At 40.3% G+C, this 19,197-nt stretch overlaps 1 protein-coding gene across 1 annotated transcript in view; it reads right to left on the bottom strand.

The window, feature by feature from the left end:
• Window positions 1–19,197, bottom strand: part of SCEL (sciellin) — a 96,568-nt gene that overhangs the window by 54,818 nt on the left and 22,553 nt on the right. The gene's annotated exons all lie outside the window — the stretch shown is intronic.

The following is a 19,197-nucleotide window of genomic DNA, read 5'->3' as shown; positions in this document are numbered from 1 at the left end:
CAGAAAACAGCAGTTCATTTCACCATGGAAACACGGCAACTTTAGCATCTATTAACCAAACACATTTATTGCCTACTGGAAATATCTCTTGCATGTTACCACCCCCATGTGTGAGGTACCTAAAAGGTAGAATCCATGGAACACTAAACTTTAAAGAAGTCAAATATTTAAAATATGGGTATTTTAAAAGTTCATTTAATGAGATTTTTTTGAACTCTATCCTCTTTCACTACAGTTTGAACTATAATATGCTCTTTAAGTAGTTCTATATTTTGCTAGTATGACTAGCTCAAGTCACAGCATTTGGGGTCAACAGTGCATGAGCACTCTAAATGGCTCTTGGGCATTAACATATAAGCTTCTTTAGGAATTACATCAACTATCAGGCTGCTATGGAAACAGCAGCAAAGGTTTTTAATTTCAGAGATCTCAAGGTAAAGTTGACTTGAAGCACTTAACTAAATCTGACTTCAATATTGTCAGCACAGGCCAGTTTGATGTTAGCAAACTGTGTGTGTGTGTGTGTGTGTGTGTGTGTGTGTGTGTGTGTGTGTGCATGTGTGTGTGTGTTGGTGTGTCTGTGTGTGTGTTGTCAGACTAAACTTTCCATTGAAGCACTAAGGTGGGTAGTCTCTAAGTTGATTTAATGACTGCAGAGATGGAAATGGGCAATTGTGTGCACAATTTGGGTGGAGTCAGCACCTTTCTAAGAGCATGTCACTCCCCACCCTCCCACCACTACTACCCCAGCTGTTTTCTGTTTGTCCTTGAAATAAACTTTGTACCTAGCATGAGAACTCTTATGATCTCTTATATCCTTCTGGTTTCTGTAGCAAGGTAAATAAATGTGTGGTCTGGAGTTTGCCTGAATTGATAGCTGTGTGGTAATGAGTTAACCTGATTCTGTTCTTCATCTATAATAACTCCTCTAATAAGATTGCTGGGGTATTGTCAGGCCTGAATGAGATTGTGCTTTTATTCAAGAAACATTTATTAGTAGTTCTCTATGTGCTAGGCATTCTGTGAGCTGGATAGTATGCTTGTTCTTAAAAGGCTTTCAATATACAAATAAATACATGTCAAAAGAAGAAAAATTATATACAAAAAATAAAACAGGAGTAAGGAGACATAGACTGATGGGGTGGGAACATTATTTTATTTAGAATGGCCTGGGGAAGGGCTCTTTGTAAGGTGAAATTTGAGCCAAAACCTGAAGCAAGTGATAGAATGGGCCATTAGGAATTCTGGAGGGAGAGTATATACTTATGGGCATCCTTAGCTTAGAGATGGTATTTCATGTTTGAAACTTGTTGAGATCACTAAGGGAGTCAGTGTAAGTAGAGATGAAAAGAGGGTCAAGAGTTTTACCCAGCCGGGCATGGTGGCTCTTGCCTGTAATCCCAGCACTTTGGGAGGCGGAGGTGAAAGGATTGCCTGAGCTCAGGGACTGGAGACCAGCCTAGGCAACTTGGCAAGACATCGTCTCTACAATAAACCAAAAAATTAGCTGGACATGGTGGCGCATGCCTCTAGTTCCAGCTACTTGGAAGGCTGAGGTGGAATGATCACCTGAGTCCAGCAGGTCGAGGTTATGGTGGTGCCTGTTAGCATACCACTGCACTTCAGTCTGGATGACAGAGTGAGACTCCAACTCAAAAAAAAAAAAGTTTTACCTTCCAGCTCTGCAATATTTAGAAGTCAAGAATATGAGGTCCAAATAGCAAAAGTGTCATGGAGGCCAAGAAGGAAACAAAATAAATAGGGGAGTGTGGTATCCTGGAGGTCAATTGAGGAAAGTATTTCATGGAAGGAGTAAATGGCCATTTAAAATGTCACTGTTAAACCAAATAAAAAATAAAAACTGGGAAATTACCATAGTTTGAGCAACATCGTGCTCTTTTGTAACACTGATTAGAGTAGGTTTGGTGGAGAAGTGGTAGGAAAAACATTCTAAGAGTGGATTTAGGATGAAATGGGAAGCAAGAAGGTAGAGACATAAATGTAGGTGTTTTTCAGTGAAAAAGAAAGAGAGAAATGGGTAGTTGCCTAGAGGCTGACGGGTCATGAAAGGTTACCATTGTGTGTAGATATGATGGTGAAATGCTCCAGTGAGTCATTGATGCAGGAGAGTGAGGGGCAAGTCTCTAGACAGTTATCTTCGAGAAGTCATGGGACCTAAGGCACAAGTGGGGTGGATGGTCTTAGATGGAAGAACAGAGGGCTCGTTCACAGTAGCAAGAGGGAAAGGGAGTAGATGGGTACAACTGAGTATGTTAGTTGATTTCTAGGAAAGCAAGAGAGTGAGTGGACCCAGGAAATGCGACATGGTGATAATAATAATAACATACCACTACATGGAATTATTATGTGCCAGGAACTTGTATAAGCACTTTATGTATATTAGCTAATTTAATCTTCACTGCAATCCCAGAGACAAGTTTTATTCTCCTTCCCATTTTACAAATGAAAAGACTGAGCCACAGAAAATGAAAATGAATATTTCATGATGATACAGCTTGCAAGAGGCAGAGTAGGGAATCTGAACCAGGAAGTTGGGCTTCTTAAGACCCCTTAAATTGCACTGTCACTCAAGGGATCCTTGGGAAGCACCAATGGTTCAGTTGAGGTTAGTGTTCATGGAACTAAAATCAGGTTATTTGGCATTGTTTTCTCTTTTCGGCTGTTTGGAAACAGGGACAGAATAGAGAGAGAGTTGGATTTAACTAAGTTTACAATTCAGCCAAGTTAGTGTAACAAAGGGGACAATAACAAGGGATTGGAGAGGTAAGCAAGGAAGTTATTATGATGAGGTACAGTGAAGTCTAAGGTGGGTATGGAGGCAAATGAGGATATGAGGAATGAGGACTATGAAAAAGATGGACTAAATGGACTGGTGATTGTGGTAAGGCTGAAGAATTACTGGAATCAAAGGACTGTAAGAAGTGAGCACAGCAGATAGAAAGTAGAAGCCAGAAAGGGAAAGCTTTGAAACTGACATTATTTTAGAGTGTGTGGTTACTTACAAGAGCAAGGTCTATGGGTGGCTGAGGTAGGGTGAAGGACAAGATCACTGGAAAGAAGGCCATGAAAGTGAGAGGCCAGGGTGAGCATGGTGCAGACTTCAGGTGACCTGACTGGGATTCTTCTGGAGAACCATGGACACAAGGATGGAGGACATAATGGAATTAGTCCTGAGTGTGGTGCTGAGACTCTGGGTGATGCACAGTGGAGCACCAAGTACAGTGGTCCTCCTGTCTCTTGTGTTGATGGTTCATTGAAGCCAGAAGAGGGTGTGCAAATCCCTAGAGGACTGCCTACTTACAGGAAGTGCTCAACAAGTGTCTTTTGCTGTGGTGATTTTCACCCCACATGACCCCAGTGCTGCAGCTACATTAAACCCTTATACTTCCAAAACCCACTCACCCCTATATTCTCTCTCCCCTCTTCTCCCTTTCACCTGGATACTACCCCTCTGTCCTTCAGACCTTGACTTAGGAATTGCTGTCTTCAGTGTTATCCAAAACTATGTTGGGTACATCCCTACATTTTCCCAGCAGCAACCCTATTCACAGCAAGTGTCACAATACTCTGGATGACACATAATATTCTCTTTCCACGGTGGAATGAAAGTTTCTAAAATGTAGTTACATCCCAACTATTAGGATTGTATATAATAGAGGTGTCCAATGTATTAAATGAAGGAAGGAGCAAGTGATTGACTGAATTTCTGTTCCAGGAGAGGAGGAACTGTGTTTTGAAAAGGAATCTGTAGTTTTCCAAATCTGTGCAAGTTTAGTTTTCTCACAGGAGAAGTCAACTGGTGATTCCATTACAGAAAACCCGGTAGGTATTCCTGTGCTGGGTGATATTTCTGGAAAAACAATTTACATGGAAATAACCTCCCCATTCTGGCTTAGTGTCAGATTCTATAGTTAAAGAGTATTGTGTTGGTATCACTACCAGCTTCTTGTTTCAGAAAATATCCTTACATTGGGTATCTGTGTCAAGTGAGAAAGTCTTTAGTGTATCCATGTGGGTTAGCTGATTATATGCTTTCTTTCCAGAGATGGAGAAAAAGGAAGAAGATGGTCAGTCCTGGGTAATAATGGGGCTGGATTGTTATACAGCACACTGAATAGCCCAGGACAGGCAGGAGAGACGTAACAAGATGAAAAGGAGAATTCCAAAAAGTAGAAATGGGATGGTGCCAAACTTGCTTATGCCAAAGCATGCTGATGAAATGCTCAATTTCGTCCATTGTAGAATGTCTAAGGCCTCAAAGAGGTGGATAGATAATGATCGAGTGGGTCTGGGAGGTAGTGATGGGTAGAGATAGATCTGAGATGGTTTTTCTTTCTCAGGAAAGAAAAAGTGGGTATGTGGTCCTGAAGGCCAGGAAAATCAGAAGAGTGCATTTATGTCCAAGAGTGATTCATTTACACCTCTGCAAGGCAAGGAGCCAGACGATACCATGTTGACTTCAATTTACCTCAAAGGAGCTTTCATTTGTGTCTCTGCAAGGACAGCCACAGATGACAGAACCCAAGCCCTGGGGCAGGGTGGGGGTGAGGGGACCATGAGAGAAGTCATTCATGCCGTGCCAAGAGCATGATGTGATGCCAAGCAGGGGGATTAATATGCAAGAGTGAGGCAGGAAATTGTGGGCCGGAACGTTTTGAAGAGAAGGAAAGAGATGTTCATTGGAAGGATCTTCAATGAATTCTGCTTTGAGATGTGCTGTTTAAGCTTGAGGGAGTTGATCCTAACTCTGCCCTCTGCCCTTCCCCCAATCCCACAAGACCTCCACAGGATCTATGTCAATAGCTATCATGATAAAGAAAAGCTTTCAGGAATAAAAAGGCAGCTTTCACAGGAAACATGTGAAAACTTACAGATTGCAGCTCAAAGGCCAGAGCTAAAAGAAATAACACTCTAAAGAAAACTGTCTATATGACTTCACTTTCACATACTGCTGCAAAGATCACTTCTTTTCATCATGGCTCAATTTGGGGATAACATGCCTGGCTCTGTGACTTCTATTTCAGCCTGACTTCGTAAGCAACATTTCCGCTATTGCAGCACAAGTCTTGGTTGAACTAGGAATAGTTGTCTCTAATATTTAATTGTGAGTTTTCTTTTTACTTTCCATTGAGCTAAGCTTTTTTGAGCTCATTTGTAGAATTTTTATTCCAACAATAGGGAAAAAAAGGGAAATGGAACATGTGTGTTTATTGAGATTCAGTAACATGCCAGTTTTGCCAGGCTCTCACATACATTATTTTATTCAGTCTATGCATCTAACCTGTGATAGTGCATTACTATTATTATTACTATTATTATCATTTTTCACTAATGCTCAAAAAGTGGAGGAATTTGTCCTGGGTCACAGTGAGTGGGTCAGCCAGGACTTCAACCTAGTCTTTCTGATATTAAATTGCTTGCTTTTTGTTCACAATAGCAAAAACATGGAACCAACCGTGCTGCCCATCAAAAGAGGACTGGATTTTTAAAATGTAGTACATATGCTTGGTGGAATATTACACAGCCATAAAGAAGGATAAAATTATGAACTTCACAGCAAACTGGATGTACTTAGAATCTTTAATGAGTGACCTATCACAGAAACAAAGAACTGAGTACCACATGCTCTCACTTATAAGTGAACCTTGAACAGTTATCATAATACTATAATAAAAGGATGGGCAGTAGTGGGAAACTGCAGGGGAAGGCGGAGGAGGGATTGGCAGTAGTGGGAATTTGCCAGGGAAGGAGAGGCACACCTCATCAACAAGGGTACATGCATAATGAACATTTGTATACCTAACCCTGAATTGTATCCCACATCTTAAAAATAAAAAATAAATAAAAATTTTAAAAATCTCTTGCTTTTTTTCTCTATATCCTACTACAGCCAACCGGTATTCTTTTAAGTATTTTCAGTGGAAAGTTATTAAAAATAGTTTGCTGTGAAATATTTTCTTGCCCAAAGAAGGAACCATTAGCACAACAAGCACATATTCAACATCTACCCCAGTTATAATATTAGGAGACACTGCAGTGCATGAGACAAAACTGGGCAAAGACTAGAAAAGGCGTGGCCCATGCTTTCAAAAGCATATAAATTGCAAGGCACATGTTCTAGAAAATGACTACTGTGATGTTGGCTCACTTTCTAGTGGCCAGTGGCCATTTCAATCAATTGTAAGGTAGTAATAGAGCACACACTAGACTAGAATTTCAGGGATCTAGGTTCTGGGCTAGCTTTGCCACCACCTTCCTGTTTGACTCTGGAAAGTGTGCTGATTCCTTCTGGAGCTCTGCTTTTTTATCTAAAAAAGTAAGAGATTGGCCCAGATCTATTTTCTGACTAGCACACCACAATATGACTGAAGGAAAAGAAAGGAATTCTCAACCCTACAAGGCCCTGAGCTCTTGCTATAAACCAAAAGCCTTTATATTCCTGTGCTGCATTTTTCAAATATATGTAGATGCTGTTGTGGTTAATAATAGGTTAATAATAGGTTGGATGTATAAGAACATAAACCAACGTTAGTTGGTCAATAGGCACAAAAAGACCCAAATTTTTAAGTATTGCTTAAATCATAGCTGCTTTTTATCCTTAGGTGTTTTCTCAAAGACATAATAATAGTCCAACTTGTATCAGGTGAAACTGAAAACATTTTAGCATTAAAAAAGGAGGCTACTCAAAATGGATCATAGATCTATATGTACAACACAAAACTACAAAACTTTTAAAAGAAACGTTTGTGATCATTGATTAGGCAAAGAGTTTTTATATGACACCAAAAGCACAATGTATTTAACAAAACTTGATACACTGGATTTTATTGAATTAAAAAAAAACTTTTACTTTAGAAAAATGCATTGCTGAGAGAATGTAAAAACAAGTCACACACTGAAAAAAAGTCTGCAAGTCACATATCTGATAAAGGACTTGTAAGCAGAACATATTTTTTTTAAAACTCTCAAAACTCAAGAATAAGAAAATAAACCAGTAGGAAAAAAATAGGTAAAAGATTCAACAGATACTTCACTAAAAACAGTGTACACTAACTGTACACTGTCACATACAGAAGACAAGCAAACATAAGAAAAGCTGTGCAACATCATTAGTCTCTAGGGAAATGCATATTAAAACCATGATGAGATACACTCCTCACCTATTAGAATGGCTAAAACTCATGTTTTTAACTGAAAATACTAGGAAATGTTAAGTAAGGGGAGCAACTAGAGCTTTCATACACTGCTTGGGGGAACACAAAATGGCACAGCCACCTTGAAAGCAGTTTGGCAGTTTTTATAAAGTTAAATGTGCACTTGCCATGAGACCTAGCAACCCCACTTGTTGGTATTTACTCAAGAGAAATGAGCATATGTGTTCACACGAACACCTATGCATGAATGTTTAAAGCATCTTTGAAAACAACACAAATGTCCTTCAATTTGTGAATAGATAACTGAACTGAGTGCATCTATACAATGGAATACTAAACAGCAATTTAGAAAAATGAACTATTGATACATGCAACAGCATGGAGGAATTGCACATGCATTATGCAAATTCAAAAGGCTATATACCAAGTGTGAGCCCATGTATGTGACATTCTGCACAGAACTGAGAGAGGAGACAGAGGGATGAGAGGACAAATAAGAGCTCTTGCCCCTCCCTTCTGTTTCCCCAGTATGAGGACTGTCATAAGTTAACTGCTAGTCCTTCCAACCCCTCTTCTCATTGTCCTCCCCAGGACTAAGCCACAGAATGCCCCACCACCTACACCAGGCCACACCCAAGACTCCCAGCTTTCCAGAGTCTTCTTGTTCCAAAGCTATCTCCCACCTTCTCCACACAATGCAAACCTCCATTCCCTTGGTGGGCCACAATACTGCCCAGTCTCAGCAGAAAAGAAACCTGGTTTATGTAATTGACACTAAGTTTGAATGATCAGAGATGGCCCCTAATCCATCAGAGTTTTCATGCCTCTGATTGGGGTGAGATTTACCATCTCCAGTTGCTAGTACTTCCAGAAATACCACTAAATTATTAAATAATTTTTAATTAATTAATTAATTATTTGAGTCAGAGTCTCACTCTGTTGCCCGTGCTGGAGTGCAGTGGTAGCTCACGGTCACCGCAGCCTTGACATCTTGGGCTCAGGTGATCCTTCCGCTTCAGCCTTCCAAGTACCTGGAACAACAGACACACACCACCATAGCCGTCTAATTTTTAAATTTATTGCAGAGACAAGGTCTGGCCAAGTTGCCCAGGCAAGTCTGAAATCCCTGGGCTCAGGCAATTCTCTTGTCTTCACTTCCCAAATGCTGGGATTACAGATGTGAGCCATCGCGCCAAGCGAATTTTTTTAAAAACTAAAAAATGGCCTGGCTCGGTGGCCCAGCCTGTAATCCTGCGCCTTTGGGAGGATGAGGTGAGTGGATTGCCTGAGCCCGCGGGTTCAAGACCTGCCTGGGCAGCGAGACCTCATCTCTACAATAAATAAAAAAAAATCAGCCAGGCGTGGTAGCGCATGCCTGTAATTCCGGCTATTTGGAAGGCTGTGGCGAAAGGATCGCTGGAGCCCAACAGGTCGAGGCTGCGGTGGCCGGGAGCGGCCACTGCACTCCAGTCTGGGTGAGAGAGTGAGACTCCAATTCAAGAAAAAAAAAAAAAAAACTAAAAATGGATTGGTTGTCATGGTTAGGGCAGGGCGAGGTTTTGGCAGAGCACCTGACCCGCGGTATTCGGATCTCCTAAGCTTCTTTCTCTATCTTGGGACCTGAAGCGTCCCTGGCAACCAGGGGGTGACAAAGCTCCGAGAGGGAGGAGGGAGCAAGGGGGTAATCTGGATAGGGCAAAGCAGGAATGCTTTTTATTTGTTGTTGTTTGAGCAAGTTACTTCAAACTAGTTTAGGAGACCTGGTACTGTCTAGAATATCACCATAGGGCTGAAGAAAAAGTTCAGTGTGACGATCTATCTTCACTTACACACGAATTAGGTTTCTCCTCCTATTCAAACAACACTTTAAAAAAATAATAAACCTTCTTTAAGAATAAGGTTTCTTAAAAGATGGGAAAACAAAATAATAATAACAATAAACCTTAATTCCAGCCAATGTTTTAATTATTTTGAATATTTAGAATGGGTGGTCCAGGCATTCAGATTAAGATTTTTAAATTTTTGCACTTTGTCATTTTACTGAATGTCTCAGAATCTTAATTTTCACAAAGATATTCTAGCTTATATAAAGATTTTTGTTGACATAAATTGAATGTATTGTTTTTAGTTGGTGTGACATCAAGCTGTGTAGAGGATTTGGTACCAATAGAGTTAAAAATGTTGCAGCATAATTAGAAAGGTTACATTTTGCCATTTATAGTTACAGACAGAAAAATATAACTGTAGTGCAAGGTTACCATGGCAACCTGCTTCTCAATCAGGATTTTTCCCCCTCCTCCAACTCTACCAATCAGCTAACTGAAAGGGAAAACCACTGAAGGAGAAGAGGGCGAAACAAATAAGATGAGAAATTTTGATGGTATGTGGGAAATATTTGCATGGTAATTTTCCTGGGTATGCTTATCAAATATTATTTATTTTCTTCTCTATCTTTAGAATGGTTCCAGAAAAAAGTACATTGATTTTTTTGGTGGTGGCTTTATTCTTGTTCCTATATCAGGTTAATTCATAAACATTCATATTGTCTGTTAAGCAAATACTTGAGTTTGGCTTCTGTGAGTTTTGCATGCCATTGAACCACTAAAGAGTCATCTGAATACATAGTCAGAAGCATCTGAATTCCCCATAAGCAGAATGCAAGATTAAATGGTGGGTTCTGAAATCAGAAGAAAATTCCATATCATCTCTCCAGAACTGCCATTCCCATATTTCCTTGTGATGCACCTGAATGTTTCCCCAGATGGCACCTACCATCTCCTCATGGGCTTTTGTCTGGAGGACATTATCACACTTTTAGGGGGCTCAAAGATGGGAAAGAGTTTAAGACCTTGAAAAATGATGACATACACTAGTGATTGCTGGCACATTGCTTTGTGTCAGGCTTTCAGACAGATCATAAACAAAAGAAGTGGGAAGGGGGAAACATTCACTGACTCTGATGTGCTAGTAATTTTCTACATTGAGGACACTTGCACTTTCTCTCTATATATTTCAAATCTCTAGCACATGGTCAGAGCTCAATTACATAACAGCACAGCATTAACTCTTAAAATAGAAACATGATATTCTGAAAAGTTACTTTAGCTCATCACAAATTATGAGTGGATATCTACCCATAGTGTCTTGTACTAAAATACATTTTTCAGCATGACATCATTTGGAGATTCTGGATTTCCTGCTACCACTAAACAGGATGAATGCAGAGGATACCCTGCGGATGAGAAACCCATAGTTCTACATATACAAATACACTGTCACACACACATACACACACCCCATATGCACATACACCCCCACACACTATACTCTCTGGCAACAGAACTTCACACTTCTCCTTTCTGCCTGGCATGGCTCATGCTCACCTCCTCTTTGCACCTGGCTTCCTCTTATTCATTAAGGTTGACCTCTGGCACTGCCTCCTCTGAGCCTACTGTACCCCAGATACAAACTCTACTGCTCCGTCACCATGCTCCTGCCTATTTTGTGACTATCTCCACCCTTATGTCCATCATGCCCCCCAAGGACTCAGTGAGAGCCAGCCTTCATGCTTAATAATCCTGGCTGAAAATGACTCCATGGTAGTGGACTCTGAATTTTCTGAAATAGGAACTGGGTCTTACACCTCTCTGTGCTCTTGGCATCTAATAAAGTGCTTTCTTAGCACATAGCCAGAGCTCAACAATTGTTTTGGAAAGTGAGAGAAGCAGAGATGGTGAAACAGACAGAGGTGTTTAAACAGCCGACATAACTTAAGCACATAGAACAAGTTCCAACTACAAAGAGACAAACAAGATAATGAATTAAGGGAAATGCATCGTCTTGTAGATATATTAAAAATCAATCAATATGTAATTATTGGAAAGTTGCTATGGATAAATTTGCTTGTTGAGTCAAAGGGCTATAAGATGATGTCATCTAGTTGACGAGTACATTGCAAAAGTGATGTTTCAAGGCAATGCACAATGACTTGCTCAAGGAGACTCATAGACGATAAGCTTCCTGAGTCCAGGTGGAAAACAGACAAACAAACAAACAATAACTCGCTTGGGTTGAGAAAGTTTTGCGAGGAAGTAAGATTCACGCTTTGAAGAATGTGTTGATGGTAGACTCCTTCTCCCACTCTGCCTCCGCCTTACTCACCTTTCATTACACCTCACCTTTATCATGTCATCATAGTCTTCCTCCACTCCCCAATGTATAGACACACATCAAGGTTAATTTTTCATTCTTTTCTCATTTAATATTTTCTCAATAGGTATCTTCACTCCAGAGACACCACATTTTAAATCCCTGGGTCCATTCCCAAATCTGGATCTCTGGGGCAGCCTTAGTGCACGCCCCTCTGCCCTATCCATTTCTTATTGCTTAAGAATCACCTCCACAAATATGTCCTTCCAATGTCTCAGACTCTATCTGCTCAAGACAAAGCACAATGTCGGATTCTTAAGACTGATTGTGTACTCCATATTCTGCTCCTATTTCTTTCTACATTGATGGGTGGCATCACTATGTTTAAAATCACCCAGGGGTGCTGGGTGTGGTGGCTCAAGCCTGTAATCCCAGCACTTTGGGAGGCTGAGGCCAGAAGATTGCCTGAGTCCAGGGGTTCAAGAACAGCCTGAGCAACTTGGTGAGACTTCATCCTACAATAAATCAAAAAATTAGCCGAGTGTGGTTGCTTGCCCCTGTAGTTCCAGCTACTTGGAAGGTTGAAGTGGAAGGAGCGCCTGAGCCAGCAGGTTGAGGATATGGCCATGAGCATGTCACTGCACTCCAGCTTGGACAACAGAGTGAGACTCCAACTTAAAAATAAATAAACAAATAAATAAAAATAAAATAAAATCATCCTGATTTGAAAGCCTAGCAATATGTGATTTCTCCTTCCCCCAAATCCCACACTTCTTTGAGGACACGTTCCCTGGGTCCCCTGCTAGAAACTCCCTACCACATGAGATCTCCCAGATAATGTTGATGCTCTTCTCATAACCCCACAGCTAATCTTGTGTTATGGGTATTTGTTCCTCCATATTATCCAACTAGGAAGGCTATACTCCAAGTTGCTGACACCTTTTGGAGTTTTCTGACCTAGAACTCTCACTATACTGCTGAATGACATCACCTAGATGCCTAAGCCCTTTCTCTGATTCCTTCTTCCCCAGGAGTCTCCTTGTCCTTCTCTCCTTCTAGGTGGTGGCCCCTTTGCTATTGCCTTTGGAAGGTCTCATGCCATGAGCAACACCCTCCGCAGAAAAACCTGTCAGACACAACCCAAATGAAGCTCGTGGTATACCTTTCTGCCTCAAGGTCATATATCATTTCCCTCTATCAGCACTTTCATCTTTCAAACTCACTACAATGATGACTGGATAATGGGAATGAGGCAGACGGAGAGGTTCATAATAGTTTTGATGTTTTAAGTGTGGGTATGACTGAATGTTTATCTTATTGTGACATGAGAAAATAATTTTGTTTGAAAAGGTAACATAAGGCTAGGCACAGTGGCTCCCACCTTATCCCAGCACTTTGGGAGGCTGAGGTAGGAGAATTGCTTGAGCCCAGGAGTTCAAGACCAGCCTGGGCACCATAAGGAAACTTTATCTCTACAAAATATTAAAAAATTCGCTGGGCACAGTGGCACATACCTACAGTTCCAGTTACTCAGGAAGCTGAGGCAGAAGGATCACCTGAACCCAGGTGATTGAGGCTGCAGTGAGCCATGATCATGCCACTGCACTCCAACCTGGGAGAAAGAGTGAGGCCTAGACTCAAAATTACAAAAAGGTAGCATAGGATGTTTCTCAAAACACCATATTTAGTTATGAGGATGAGATTCTCTAAGAATAGCCTTTCCCAGAAAAGAAAGATCTAAATTACCTGGCACAAGTAGTTAATAGGAATTTGGCACTGGGGAAGAGAAAAAGGGAGATGGAAAAAAGAATGAGTAAAGGACTGTTGAGCAAAACAGCAGCAGGGTGAGTCCTGCAGAGAAATGTCAGGTAAGAAGTGCCCTGTAACAGGGATGGCCAAGAAACTAACAAATAGGAATTTCTATATTCCATATTCTGTAGTTTGGTCTGGGCTTCTACCATGTATTGCTACCATTACTACCATGCCACATCTTTTTTTTTTTTTTTTTTGAGTTGGAGTCTCACTCTGTCGCCCAAACTGGAGTGCAGTGGCCGCTCCCGGCCACCGTAGCCTCGACCTGCTGGGTTCTGGCGATCCTTCCACCTCAGCCTTCCAAGTAGCTGGAATTACAGGCATGCGCTACCACGCCTGGCTGATTTTTTGTAGAGATGAGGTCTCGCTGCCCAGGCAGGTCCCAAACCCACGGGCTCAGGCAATCCACTCACCTCAGCCTTCCAAAGGTGCGGGATTACAGACTGAGGCACCGAGCCCGGCCTCCATGCCACATCTTTATTAAGACTTTATTTATGCAAGTGGTATTTAGACAAACCAAGGAAACTATTGCTGGGTTAATGTGGAGCTCAGAGAACAGGACTGAGGTAAGCAAGAAGTAAAATATTGAAGAAAAACCAGATCAAAATGTGGCTACAAGAACTGAAATGCTGCAGATGAAGAAGAAGACAGTAATCTTGGCAGAAGGAACCTCATATGCTAAGGATCTTTAGAAGGAGGGAATATAGCACATTAAAAACAAATTAAGTGGCTGAAACAGCCAAGGGGAGTTATAAGGGATGGATGGCAGGTAAAGGTCAGCAGTCAACTGTGGTGGCCGGGAGCAGCCACTGCACTCCAGTCTGGGCGACAGAGTGAGACTCCAACTCAAAAAAAAAAAGAAATAAAAGAAAACCCATGAGTGTGTTCAGGGGCTGATTCTCAAAGACAATGAGAGAGATGATTGCATGAAGGCATGAATAGAATAGTCAGGGGTACCTTTTAAAGGGTCAAGTTGTCATGAGGACAGATGCAAGGTCATCAGTGACCCTGGGGAGAGCTGTTTCCATGAACTAACAGTAATAAGAACCAGAAAATGGAGATGAAAAGCATCCTCAACTCTCCTGAGAATGTTGGCTATGAAGGAAAGAGAAAAAGTGTGTCAGCTGAGTGGGCTTGTAAGATGAAACTAACAAAATTGTTGGAGGCTTTTTTTTTTTTTTTTTTAGATGAAAGATATTCAAGCATGGAAAAGAGGGAAACTAGTGAAGTAGGACTTTGATCAGAAACATAGAAGGAGAGACAGAAGAGTATAATGAGGAACAACAGTTATGAAGCTAAATTTTGACTCAATTTTGATTAAAATGATAAGAAAACATATATTCTGATGGCATTTGATAAAAAGACTTCAGAGGATAATCTTGTTGACATACCTTGATAACTCAAAACCCTATACCATTTATTTCCATTCTCAGCAAGAAAAGGAGGAAGAAGTTCTCTAACATTTATATCCCAATGACTGGGATCATAATGACCAAAAAGTAACCTTGGAAATCAGTGAGGCAGGACAAAGGTTTTATTTTAGTTGGAAACATTACACGCCATGTCACGCTGTCATGAATTACTGTTTCTCTCTTTAGCATTCACAAAACTAGGGCAAGAGGCTTTCAAAGACACTCAACTCTTGACACGAAAATTTTGTTTGATCACCTAGCTCTGAGCCCTTTCATTGCAAGACTAATGCATGTCATACATAAAATAGTACTTGTCTTAGGAAATTGCATTTTTTCTTTAGCAATAAAATATGATTATTTTAGAAAACTCTATTTTCTCAATAAAGCTCTTATTGACCTTATAAACCTTGTGTCAATTATCCTTATAATTGCATGTAGTTAGAAATATAGTTATAAATGTAGATACAGAAATAGATATAAACATATAGACTTGCAAAGCCATAAACATAGAGATATATATACACTTATAGAAAATGTATAATATTATAAGTTCTTCTACTGATAAGAAAGCTTGAGACTCAAAGAGTCTCAAGCAGTTTACATTGTGCCTGTAATAGATTTTTTTAACAATATTTTTTATTATGATGTTGTGGAGTACAGTTAAGGGTTAGGTATACAATTACATTTCATTCAGGCACCCTGTTGATAAGAGGTGTTTCCCCATCCCCAGACAGATATTTGCTACTGTTAATCCCATCTTCCTCCCCCCCATAGTTTCCCAGTACCATCAGTCATTTTCTTATAGAATTACATTGGTTGTTCAAGGTCCATTATATGAGTGAGAACATGTGATACTCAGATCTTTGTTTCTGTGAGAGGTCACTCAGTATTATAGACTCTAGTTCCATACAGGTTGCTGCGAAATTCATGATTTTGTTCTTTTTTATGGTTGTGTGGTATTCCATCATGTGTATGTACCACATTTTTAAAATCCAGTCCTCTTTTGATGGGCAGCATGGTTGCTTCCAGGTTCTTGCTATTGTGAACAATGCTGTGATAAACATACGTGTGCAGGTATCTTTTTTATAGAGTGATTTGAGTTCTTCAGGATATATTCCCAGTAGGGGGATTGCGGGGTCATATGGGAGGTTGATATTTGGAGCTTTTAGGAATCACCACTGCTTTCCACAGAGGTTGCACTAGTTTACACTCCCACCAACAGTGTAGAAGTGTTCCCTTTTCGCCACACCCTCTCCAGCAGCTTTTATTTTTTGAGTTGCTGATAATTGCCATTCTGACTGGAGTTAGGTGGTATCTCAGTGTGGTTTTGATTTGCATCTCCCTATAATAGATTTAATACCCAAACAATACTAACACACGTTTTCAATCCAAACACAACTAAATTTTATTTCTTTCATAACATATAAGTCAAGAAAAGAACAAATGAGGAATGGACTGCTCCACGGTGTTAATGGCCACAGAGAGGTCAAAGGAAGAAATTCCAAGAACAGGACTTATTCCTCAATGACTGTAAGGTCTGGTGGTCTTTTCAAGACATCTCTGCACATACAGAGATGTGTGGGAGAAAATGAAATTTCAGGGAAAGATTAGGTGGAGAATAAACAAAGGCTTATCAAATGAAGAACACCAAAGAGAGTGAAGGTATCAGTATTAAGGAAAAATTCTCTTGGAGAAGATGGGAGGGGGGAGAAGAGGGAGAGTGATGGTTATCAGTTTATTAGTGAAGGATAAAGGGAAATAAGTTTATCAGTGAGCTATTAGTGTTGTAAATCATAATCCCCCATTTTCATCTGTTTTGACCTATTTTCATTTTCTTTGGGCTCCTCTGGGGACAAAGATCTCTTTTTGAAGCCTTTACTCCCTTTTATCATTTAATAATTGTGTCTATTTTTTTCAGTATTTACTTTAAAAAGGCCCTGAGAATGCACTAGTATGAAAGGTGAGAAACAAAAGCTGTACTTTTAACTCTTCCAAAATAAAGCACTTCAGAAATCAAAGGCACGCTGTATTGTTATTATTTTTTCCTTTTCCTTAAGGCTTGGCATGACATTATTTCTAATTTTCAAAAAGAAGTCTTTCAGTTTAGCCATTATATTAATAATCTATGACTCCAAAAAAGGAATGAATATCTAAATTGATCAACCTTGCCTAATAATCTCTTTTCCTTAGCTCTGATGCTATGGATCTAAACCAGGAATCAGAAATAGAAACATTTTAACTCATTTCATCTTCCATGGAAATCACATCCAGCAATGCATAAATTGTAAGGGCGTGTAGCCAAGCACCATCAGTTCTGTGAAACAGAGATCTGCAAGCTCAACAGGCATTGAAAACATAAGATGTCAATTTATGAATAATTCTTCCGTATCTCCATTGCTTATTATAATTATGTTGCAATAATTAATAACTGGAATAATTAGTTGAGGACAAAAATAAGATGTTATTTGGGAAATGAGTAATAAATATTTCTAAGAAAAGTAACAATTATTCTCTATCCAGACAAAATTGAATGATGTTGTCATACTCAGAAAAAAAAATTGAAACTAAGAGAACTCCTAGTTAGCATTTTCCCATTTAAGTAACTCCATAAAAGGTATTACCCACAGAGAAATATCTAATAACAGCTTGAGGGGAAAAAATGTTTTAAACTAGAAATGTAATTCATACTTGGCAGTTCATATCATTGGAAATCACCTGTAGATGAACAGGTTTTTTTAAAAAACACATTTTAACAAAAGGAGGATGTGATTCCAAGTTGTGATTGTTCAACCTGCTCAATAATTTGATTTAGTTGACAGGTATGGAAAAAGCAACTTGAGTTCTTTGTGTCTAACTACCAACTAAAGTTTATTTATACCCTGATAGATCCAGCTGAAATTATAACAAAGAAAAATTATTTGTCACTATTTCTATTACTTGGAAATAAAAGAGGCATTAGAAATACACACAGTAGAAAGAAATTTTAGAAAATAAATCAATCTAGTATTAAACAAGCACATAGTTTAATACTATTCTCTTTTCCAGTGGTTGGAACTGAAAAAAACAGATCCCATTGAAATGTGAAAATATTTGGTGAAGATATTCTGGAGGTTGAGATATAGAAACCTTTTTGGATACCTGAAAGCCAAGTCAAATAGCGACCATATTTTTCTTTGTATGTTAGTACTGACATAGATTACAGAAAATGTTTCTTTAAAGGCTACTGTGGCCCACCACCAGCCGAACTGGTCTGAGTCCCAGGGACCTTCAGTCTCACGCAGGGCCGGATATTGCAGCCCCGGCTGCTGCAGTTCCACCATACGTGACTCCCGCCTGCGTGGGAGTCTTGGGTCTCGGCTCCCTCCCTGGCTGCATCATCTCTCGCCCAGCACCAAGTCGCCAGTCACTCAGGGAGGCCCTGGGTGCCTGCCCCTCAGAGACACCATCCCATTCCTGGCTAAAGTACCCTGTGTGGGGCCCAGGCCCACTCTCGCCGCTCACCACCTGCCCTTTGGAGCTTTGGAGCTCTGGAGCTCTGGGCCCACCCTGGCTGAGGCACTCAGCGCATGACCCCAAGCTTGGGGACCCAGACAAGTGGAGAGAAATGGAACTGCAAAAGGGAAACTGCCACCTTGGCCATTCTCCAGGCAGAGATTTCCATTGTCCTGCCCACCTATCAACAACCCTCACCTCGGTTCCTAAGGTAATGTCACTAAACAGGAGACAAAGCCCCACCCCTACGCTGAATCAGACAAAAGCAACTCCCAGGCAGCAGACTAAAAAAAACAAACAAACCCAAACTGTGAGTAAATCTAGCTGCCTGCAACAAAAAACAAAGGGGAGAGGCTGGAGATCAGAGCTGAAGTGACTTTAGTCTGATCTCTTATTCTGACTTTTGATTTTATCATTTTGACTGTTTCTTTTGATTACTTCTGCTGTTTGCTTTCTGACTTACACTGTTTCATGATTTTATTGTCTGTCCCTGTGTAGCTACCAGTATTCTTTAGGGAATCTTTCTTACCTGTCTTTTTTCATTTCTCTCTGGCCTTGTGTCTCTTTCTCACCTGATAGTTGGTATGTATGTCTGTTTTCTCTCTCGCTCTTCTCTCTTTCTAACTTCCTGTTGAATCCCCTTCCTCCATTATTTTCCTCTTTTATACCCCCTTTTAATCTAGGGACCAAGCCTACATACTGCTGCATGGACAGATTGTAAGGCAGAGGGAAATAGGTTCCAGTGTGCTCATACACCTGTTAGTGGATGCTAGAATCAGCAAATACATTCTGAACCACAGCTTTCCCCTCAATTAAACCTCAAAACTGCAAAAAGTACACCCCGCAGTCCACACTCCAACCTCAAAAGTGAACAAAGCCAGAAGACCCTCATAAGGAAGAACAGGATATTGCAGAAGTGAAACAAAAGCAACCCCACCTTCCCTCTAAAACAGAACTAAAGAAGGGGAGGGAAAGGGGGAGAGAGACAAAAATCTACATAAATAAAGAAAAACCAAAAGAAGGGTATGGGTCTCTCCCAGACCCCTGGGAGGGCAGACACTGAGAAACTGACTTCAGAATGCAAACAATGAAGCACCCCCAGAATGAAGGGTCTCAAACTACAAACCTAGATATCAAGACATTAATGGAGAGATTAT

Source organism: Carlito syrichta, unplaced genomic scaffold (assembly GCF_000164805.1).
Source record: "Carlito syrichta isolate Samal-C Ts95f unplaced genomic scaffold, Tarsius_syrichta-2.0.1 Scaffold288798, whole genome shotgun sequence".
Lineage (NCBI taxonomy): Eukaryota > Metazoa > Chordata > Mammalia > Primates > Tarsiidae > Carlito > Carlito syrichta.
The sequence above is the reverse complement of the archived record's forward strand: the minus strand, read 5'-3'. Positions and strand labels throughout refer to the sequence as shown.